General features: G+C 29.8%; 1 long non-coding RNA gene across 2 annotated transcripts in view; it reads left to right on the plus strand.

Moving 5' to 3' along the window:
• The window catches only part of LOC139965408 (uncharacterized), an 85,057-nt gene extending 80,145 nt beyond the window's left edge, over positions 1–4,912 (plus strand). Inside the window, exons 3-5 of one of the 2 annotated variants that reach the window (XR_011792236.1) lie at positions 975–3,700; positions 3,955–4,295; positions 4,447–4,912. This is a non-coding gene — a long non-coding RNA (uncharacterized lncRNA). The remainder of the gene's footprint in view (positions 1–974; positions 3,701–3,954; positions 4,296–4,446) is intronic. The other variant, XR_011792237.1, reaches the window with a different exon arrangement.
• The last annotated feature ends 4,671 nt before the right edge of the window (positions 4,913–9,583 follow it).

Raw genomic sequence — 9,583 nt, forward strand, 5'->3', positions numbered from 1 at the left:
ATCCAGCCTTGTGTGTAAAGATGCATTAAATCTGTATCATATCTCCCAAATGAAATGAGATATTTGCTTAGATGTTTGGAGAAGTTATGCTTTGCATATATAAAATGAACCAAGAATGATTTTAAGATGATTGTCTTCTTTCAAAAGAGTAGTAACAAACTCTAGCTAAAATGCTCTACTACTAATTGATGTTCTTAGATACCATTCATATTAAAGACGAGAAACATGTTATCTTTTACCATACTTGTTCATGCGGTTAAGTAGGCTATACGTCTATATGTTATGACATGACCAAGTTTTTTTAAGTTACTGTCGATTAATCTAGTTGTAGTATCCTATGAACACAGAGGGATGTGCCCAGGATTTCCTGAGTGCCGGGTATACTGATCGCCGTCCTGGGGCGGGGGGTCTTAGGGGAAGGGTGTTTATTCGATTTTTGAAGGTGCTCAGATGCCAAATAATGGCACTTGTTTAGCTTTTTCAGCACTCACAAGTACTATTTTTGCTAAAAATTTACATTTTATTTATTTTTTTCAATTTATGTTGAATATATAATGTCGGGATTGTAGATGAAAATAGTGCTGGGCGGGATTCACGACTTTTAAGATAGTGCTGGGCGGTAATTTTTAGTGCTGGGCGGGGCTGAGATGCCAAATACTGCACTTGTGTAGCTTTTTAAGCACACACAAATACTAGTTTTGCTAACAATTTTTACATTTTTTAATTGTTTTCAATTTATGTTGAATATATTGTTAATAATGTCGGGATTTTAGATGAAAATAGTGCTGGGCGGGATTCACGATTTTTAAGACAGTGTTGGGCGGAAATTGTTAGTGCTTTAGTAAATTTTAGTACAAGGATTTCCTTTATTTAAGCAACAAGCATTATTACGACTTTTGCAATTTAAATTTAGGGTATACTCGAAACAAAATTAAGGAGAAACTTAACGTACAATTCTACTGGTTTGCTTCTAGAACGATGACAAAGCGGACGAGGACCAAGACGACAAATCGACGGAAGAACGAAAAGAACCAGGTTATGAACTAAACAGAAGAAAAACAAAGAACGGTGTAGTAGTGGTATCATTTTGAAAAGTTTGCTTGCTCATTTCTAGTCTCTATATTGTAGGTGCTGCAGGTTTTCCATCATCCTCCAGCCTTTTGCCACGAGCAAAAGAGTAATAAAGTATGTGTGTTTGTATTGCAATAATGTTATAATATATTTTTTTGCAGATTTGTTAAAGAAATGCCTGATTGTTCGTTTCTAGTTTATATTTAATAGATGCTTCAGACGTCCACGGCCACCAACTAACAAATACCACCACCTTCCGCCATCCACCGGCTAACTTCCCCCAGCCTTTTGCCACGTGCAAAATAATTTTGTTTTTATGCCAATTTAAAGAGTGTTTAAAAAAATATTACATCATTGTTTAAAGAAATGCTACTGTAGATTGTTCGTTTCTAGTTTATATTTTATAGATGTTTCAGACGTCCCCAGACACCAATACCACAATGACCTTCCACCAGCTTCCTTCCCCCAGCCTTTTGCAATGAGAAAAAAGAGTAATAACGTTTCTGTGTTTGTATTGCAATGATTTTACTATATATTTTTATGCCAATTTGAAGAGTGTTTAAAAAAAATATTGCATCATTTTTTTAAAGAAATGCCTGATTGTTCGTTTCTAGTTTATATTTTATAGATGTTTCAGACGCCTCCAGCCACCAATACCACCAACCACCTTCCACAAGTCACCAGCTACCTTCCCCAGCCTTTTGCCATGAGCAAAGGAGTAATAACGTTTCTGTGTTTGTAATGATTTTACTCTATATTTTTATGCCAATTTGAAAAGTGTTTTAAGAAAAATAGTTCATTATTTTTTAAAGAAATGCCTGATTGTTCGTTTCTAGTTTATATTTTATAGATGTTTCAGACGCCTCCAGCCACCAATACCACCGACCACCTTCCACAAGTCACTTCCCAGCCTTTTGCCATGAGCAAAAGAGTAATAACGTTTCTGTGTTTGTATTGCAATGATTTTACTATATATTTTTATGCCAATTTGAATAGTGTTTAAAAAAATATTGCATCATTTTTTTAAAGAAATGCCTGATTGTTCGTTTCTAGTTTATATTTTATAGACGTTTCAGACGCCTCCAGCCAACAATACCACCAACCACCTTCCACAAGTCACCAGCTACCTTCCCCCAGCCTTTTGCAATGAGCAAAAGAGTAAAACGTTTCTGTGTTTGCATTGCAATGATTTTACTTTATATTTTTATGCCAATTTGAAGAGTGCTTCAAAAAACTATTGCAAAAAGAAATGCCTGATTGTTCGTTTGTAGTTTATATTTTATAGATGTTTCAGACTACCCAGCCACCAATACCACCAACCACCTTCCACAAGTCCCCAGCTACCTTCCCAGCCTTTTGCCACGAGCAAAAGGGTAATAACGTTTCTGTATTGCAATGATTTTACTATATATTTCTTTGCCAATTTGAAGAATGTTTAAAAAAAAAATATTGCAACATTTTTTAAAGCAATGCCTGATTGTTCGTTTGTAGTTTATATTTTATAGATGTTTCAGACGTCTACAGCCACCAATACCACCGATCACCTTCCACAAGGCACCAGCTACCTTCCCCCAGCCTTTTGCAATGAGCAAAAGAGTAATAACGTTTCTGTGTTTGTATTGCAATGATTTTACTATGAATTTTTATGCCAATTTGAAAAGTGTTTAAAAAAAATATTGCATGATTTTTTCTAAAGAAATGCCTAAATGTTCGTTTATAGTTTATATTTTATAGATGTTTCAGACGCCTCCAGCCACCAATACCACCGACCACCTTCCACAAGTCACCAGCTACCTCCCCCCAGCCTTTTGCAATGAGAAAAAGAGTAATAACGTTTCTGTGTTTGTATTGCAATGATTTTACTATATATTTTTATGCCAATTCGAAAAGTGTTTAAAAAAAATATTGCATCATTTTTTTAAAGAAATGCCTTATTGTTCGTTTCTAGTTTATATTTTATAGATGTTTCAGACGCCTCCAGCCACCAATACCACCGACCACCTTCCACAAGTCACCAGCTACCTTCCCCCAGCCTTTTGCAATGAGAAAAAGATTAATAACGTTTCTGTGTTTGTATTGCAATGATTTTACTATATATTTTTATGCCAATTTGAAGAGTGTTTAAAAAAAAAATATTGCATGATTTTTTTTAAAGAAATGCCTGATTGTTCGTCTCTAGTTTATATTTTATAGATGTTTCAGACGCCTCCAGCCACCAATACCACCGACCACCTTCCACAAGTCACCAGCTACCTTCCCCCAGCCTTTTGCCATGAGCAAAAGAGTAATAACGTATGTGTGTTTGTATTGCAATGATTTTACCATATATTTTTATGCCAACTTGAAGAGTGTTTAAAAAAAATATTGCATGATTTTTTAAAGAATTGCCTGATTGTTCGTTTATAGTTTATATTTTATAGATGTTTTAGACCTCCCCAGCCACCAACCACCAAATTCCACAATCGACCAGCTCCATCGTTCTTGACCACCAGCCACCCACAGCCAATTATCCTCCAGACTTCCCCAGCAACCAACCACCAAATGCCACCATCATCAAGCTCCAGCTGCCACCGACCACCAGTCACCAGCTACAAGTCACCAGTCTTTTTGCACGAGCAAAAGAAATAAAGTATGTGTGTTTGTTATTGCAATGAATTTACTATATATTTTGTTGAGTGTTTTCAGGAAAATAAAATATGGCACCATCCACCGACCACTAGTCACCAGCCACTAGCCTTTTGCCATGAGCAAAATAATTATTACTTATGTGTGTTTGTATTGCAATTGATTTTACTATAGATTTTTGTGCGAATTTTTATGCGTGTTTACATAACATATAAATGCATCATTTTAATATAGAAATGATTGATTGTTCTCATCTAGTTCCAAGTTCGAAGTTTATTTCTCCATCCACCAACCACGAATTACCTATACCAGCCACAAATCACCAGCCAACGCCAGATGCACTGAAAAGCATCTAGTCTCCGCCAGATGAACTGAACACGTGTAGTCTCCGCTATATAAAGTGATTGCTTGCAGCCTCCACTAGATGAAGTGACCGATTGCACCCTCCACCAGATGAAGTGACAGCTAGCAGCCACCAGGAACTCTGCCATCTCCCGTCCTATCACCCAGTCTCCATAGTAAAAAGGAATTAAATCAGCGGGTGTACAAGGATTAAATTGATTCCAGGAGCCATTTCTGGGAATTAATGGATCATCCAGGTCAGTACCAGATAAATTTGTTCCTAAATGACGCATTGATTAAACTCCTAAAATACTTTAAAAATACTTGAACATAACTGTACGAGAGGAACCCATATCCAAAGATTGCTTCAATATATTTCAAAGTAATTATTCTCTCGTTTCTCGGCAGCCTGAAGATGAACTGGAAGAAAATACCTGCAACCACCTCCAAGATATTTGATCGACCTTCCATCGTTAATCAAACCACTGTGAATTCGTAATTTCTCAATGAAGATGAACTGGAAGAAAATACCTGCAACCACCTAGAAGATGTTTGATCGACCTTCCATCGTTAATCTACCACTGTGAATTGTGTAGGGTGAGGATGTGTAGACTATACTACAAGGAGTAACTAGTACATCAATGAGAAAGCAGAGCTGGAATATCCATATCTCTTGTTGGTTATTACAAGGATATAACATTATTTAATACTACACGTCTTAAATTGCTAACGTAAAATTCATAGTTTATGTCCACATCAGAATTTTACTCTTTTTACTCTATTTACTCTATTAATAGTATTAACTCTATTTACCTTATAAACTTTATTTACTTGATTATCTTTATTTACTTGATTTACTTGATTTACTTTATTAACTTTATTTACTCTATGTTCTTTATTTACTCTATTTACTTTATATACTTTTATTACTTTGTTTATTTTATTTACCACATTTACCATATTTACTAAATTTACATGAAATACTTTATATACTTGATTTATTTATTTATTTTATTTATGTTATTTACGTTATTTACTTTATCTACTTTATTTACTTTATTAACTTTATTGTCTTTATTTTTTTTATTTATGTTATATATATTTGTGCGTGTGTGTGTGGTTTGTATATATACATATATATATATATATATATATATATATATATATATATATATATATATATATATATATATATGCGTTTGCGTTTGCGTGCGTGTGTGTGTGTGGCTTGTATATACAATTGCATATTTACTTTATTTACTTTAATTACTTTACTTACTTTCTTTACTTTATTACGGTTATTTAGGTTATTTATGATGTTTACGTTATTTACTTTATTAACTTAGGCCTATTTATTTTATTTTATTTATTTACTTTTTGTGCGTATGTGTGGTTTGTATATATACTTTACTTTATATATATGTGCGTTTGTGAGTGCATTAACTCAATTTACTTTATTTACTTTCTTTACTTGAATAACTTTATTTCTTTCTTTACTTTTTTTCCTTTATTTACGTTATTTACTTTATTTACTTTCTTAAATTTATTTACTTTCTTTACTTTATTAACTTTATTTACTTTCAAGTTACTTAATGAACTTTATGTTCTTTATGTTCTTTATTTTCCTTATTTACTTTATTTATGTTATTTATATGTGTGCGTGTGTGCGGTTTGTATATATATATACTTACTTACTTTATATATATGTATGTGTGTGCGTGTGTGCTTTTGTGTGTGTGTGTGTGGCTTGTATATACAATTGCATATCGTGTTTACTTTATTTACTTTCTTTAGTTGATTAACTTGATTTACTATATATACATTATATACTTTATATACAGTACTGTGTTTACTTTATTTCATTTGTTTACTATATTAACTTTATTAACTCTCTTTACTTTATTTACTTTCTTTACTTTATGTACTTTATTCACTAAATATACTAAATTTACATGATATACTTTATTTTTACTTTATTTATATTATTAACGTTATTTACTTTATTTTCTTTGTTTACTTATTTAGTTTATTTCCTTTATTTATTTAATTTACTTTAGTTACTTATGTTATTTATGTTATTTACTAAATTAACATGATATACAATATAAACTTTATTTCCTTTTTTATGTAATTAACGTTATTAACTTTATTTTCTTTATTTACTTTATTTACTTATTTACTTTTTTTTCCTTTATTTATTTTATTTACTTTATTTACTTTTTTCACTTTATTTACTTTATATACTTTTTTTACTTGATTTCCTTTCTTTATTTTATTTACTTTAGTTACTTTAGTTACTTTAGTTACTTTATTTACTTTATTTACTTTATATACTTTTTTTACTTGATTTCCTTTCTTTATTTTATTTACTTTAGTTACTTTAGTTACTTTAGTTACTTTATTTACTTTATTTACTTTATATACTTTATATACTTTATTTACTTTAATTAGATAAAAATATATATATATTAACATATATATATATTTTATATATATATATATGTGTGTTCGTGCGTGTGTGTGTATGGCTTTAATGGCTTTTATATGTTTCTTTGCTATTGTCGTTCAAGTTCATATAACAGAGTCTTTTCGAAGTTTCTCTTTCGAGATCCGGCTTCTCAATACAGAAATCTTTAGAGTGTGCCAATATTTGTCACCAAAACAGAATTCGCCATTGACTATGACAAATGTGACAAATGTGACAAACTATGACAAATGTGACTACATTTACTTTATTTACTTTAATACTTTATTAACTTTGTTTACTTTATTTACCATATTTACTAAACTTATATTCTTTATATACTTTATTGCATATTTACTTTAAAGTTAGTTTATGAACTTCTTTATTTTCTTTATTTATGTTATTTATATGTGTGCGTGTGTGTGGTTTGTGTATATATATATATATATACTTTATATATATATATATATACTTTATATATATATATATATACTTTATATATATACTTTATATATATATGTATATGGGTGCGTGTGTGTGTGTGGCTTGTATATACAATTGCATATCGTATTTACGTTCTTTACTTTCTTTACTTTATGTACTTTAGTTACTTTATTAACTTTATTTTATTTACTTTATTTTCTTTATTTGTGTTATTTATATGTATGCGTGTGTGTGGTTTGTATATATATATATATATATAAATATATACTTTACTTACTTTATATATATGTGTGTGCGTGTGTGTGTGGGTTGTATATACAATTGCATATTTACTTTATTTATGTTACATACGTTTTTACTTTATTTACTGTATTAAATGTATTTACTGTATTGACTTTATTGACTTTATTTACTTTATTTACTATTGAGTGTGCCAATATTTGTCACCAAAACAGAATTCGCCATTGTTCGATACTGGTGACAAATGTGACTACATTTACTTTGTTTACTTTATTTACTTTCTTTAGTTGATTTACTAGATTTACTAAATTTACATTATATACAGTACTGTATTTACTTTATTTCATTTGTTTACTATATTACCTGTATATACTTTCTTTACTTTACGTACTTTATGTACTTTATTAATTTTTTAATTTATTTACTCTAGATACTTTATTTACTTTACTTATTTTATTTACTTTAGTTACTTTATTTACTCTATTTACTTTGATTAGTTTATGTACTTTATTTATTTATTATATATATATATATATGTATATATATATATGTATATATGTATATATATATATATATGTATATATGTATATGTATGTGTGTGTATATATATGTATATATATATATATATGTATATATATATGTATATAAATATATATATATATATATGTATATGTATGCTTGTGAGTGTGTGTGGTTTGTATATACAATTATTCTATCTAAATATATATATGTATATATGTGCGTGTGTGTATGGCTTGTATATACAATTATATATAGAATTAATTACTTTCTCTACAATTTCAATTATATATATTTCTTTGCATTTGTCGTTCAATTTCACGTAACAGAGTCTTTTCGAAGTTTCTCTTTCAAGATCCGGCTTCTCAATAAAGATCTCTATAGAGTGTGCCAATATTTGTCACCAAAACAGAATTCGCCATTGTTCGATACTGGTGACAAATGTGCCTACATTTACTTTATTACTTTATTAACTTATTTACTTTATTTTCTTTATTTACTTTATTTTCTTTATTTTCTTTATTTACTTTATTTACTTTATTTATGTTACATACGTTTTTTACTTTATTTACTGTATTTACTGTATTGAATTATTGACTTTATTGACTTTATTTACTATAGAGTGTGCCAATATTTGTCACCAAAACAGAATTCGCCATTGTTCGATACTGGTGACAAATGTGACTACATTTACTTTATTTATTTTAATACTTTATTTACTTTATTAACTTTGTTTACTTTATTTACTTTATTTACCATATTTACTATATTTACATGATATACATTATATACTTTATTGCGTATTTACTTTATTTACTTTAAAGTTACTTTAAGTTACTTTATGAACTTTATGTTCTTTATTTTCTTTTTTTATGCAAGAATATGCAAGAGTATGCAAGAATTGTAAAAGGTCATTATAATTATAACAATATGTATATGGTATATTAAAAATATAAAATATGCTGAATAAATGGAGATTTTTTTTCTTTTTTTACTTTATTTATGTGTGTGCGTGTGCGTGGTTTTTATACATATATACTTACTTACTCTATATATAGGTATATATGTTCAAGTTCATATAACAGTCTTTTCGAAGTTTCTCTTTCGAGATCCGGCTTCTCAATACAGAAATCTATAGAGTGTGCCAATATTTGTCACCAAAACAGGCCGCTTGTACATATGTTAACACTGTAGTTCAGCCTACGTAGCTTCGACACGTTGGCCTACAACATATATGCATGTAATAATGCTCATTCGAGCTTGTTTGGGCTTGAAGGAATAAAAGTGCGACGCGACGGTGGCACTTACCGATTTTTATTGACCGTGTCTGCATTCATTTGTTTGATTTGATTTATTTGTATTCTAACAAAAATACTATGTGAGGGGAAGTCCTCTGAAAATCTATTCATAGTTTAACAATGCAGAGGCCCCCTGTGAAAAGAAAAGAGGCGTTTACAATTAGAAGTATTTACATATTAATTACGTGCCATCTATAAACATGTGATATACATTTAAGCATGATGTTAATATGATAACGTGATAAACATGATAAGTTGAATTATAGCAAATACGTAATAATAATATAATCAATAAGATTCAATAAAAGATTTGGTTAAATTACGTCTAAAGACGTATTAGATAACGTACCCGAGTTGCTGGCCATTTGTTTTTGCAAATGAATGAAATGTAATCACACCATGTAAGTCTACTGTCAATTAAAACACCTAGAAATTTTGTACTGTGGACGTGTTTGAGAATACGCCCTCCCATAATAACTTCTTTATTCCAGTTAACATTTCGTGGGGTGTTAAAGCTATATGACTTGTCTTATCAATGTTTAGTGAGAGTTTGTTGGCTGCAAACCAATCGTTAATTTAT

The sequence above is a fragment of the Apostichopus japonicus genome, chromosome 3, assembly GCF_037975245.1.
Source record: "Apostichopus japonicus isolate 1M-3 chromosome 3, ASM3797524v1, whole genome shotgun sequence".
Taxonomy (NCBI): domain Eukaryota; kingdom Metazoa; phylum Echinodermata; class Holothuroidea; order Aspidochirotida; family Stichopodidae; genus Apostichopus; species Apostichopus japonicus.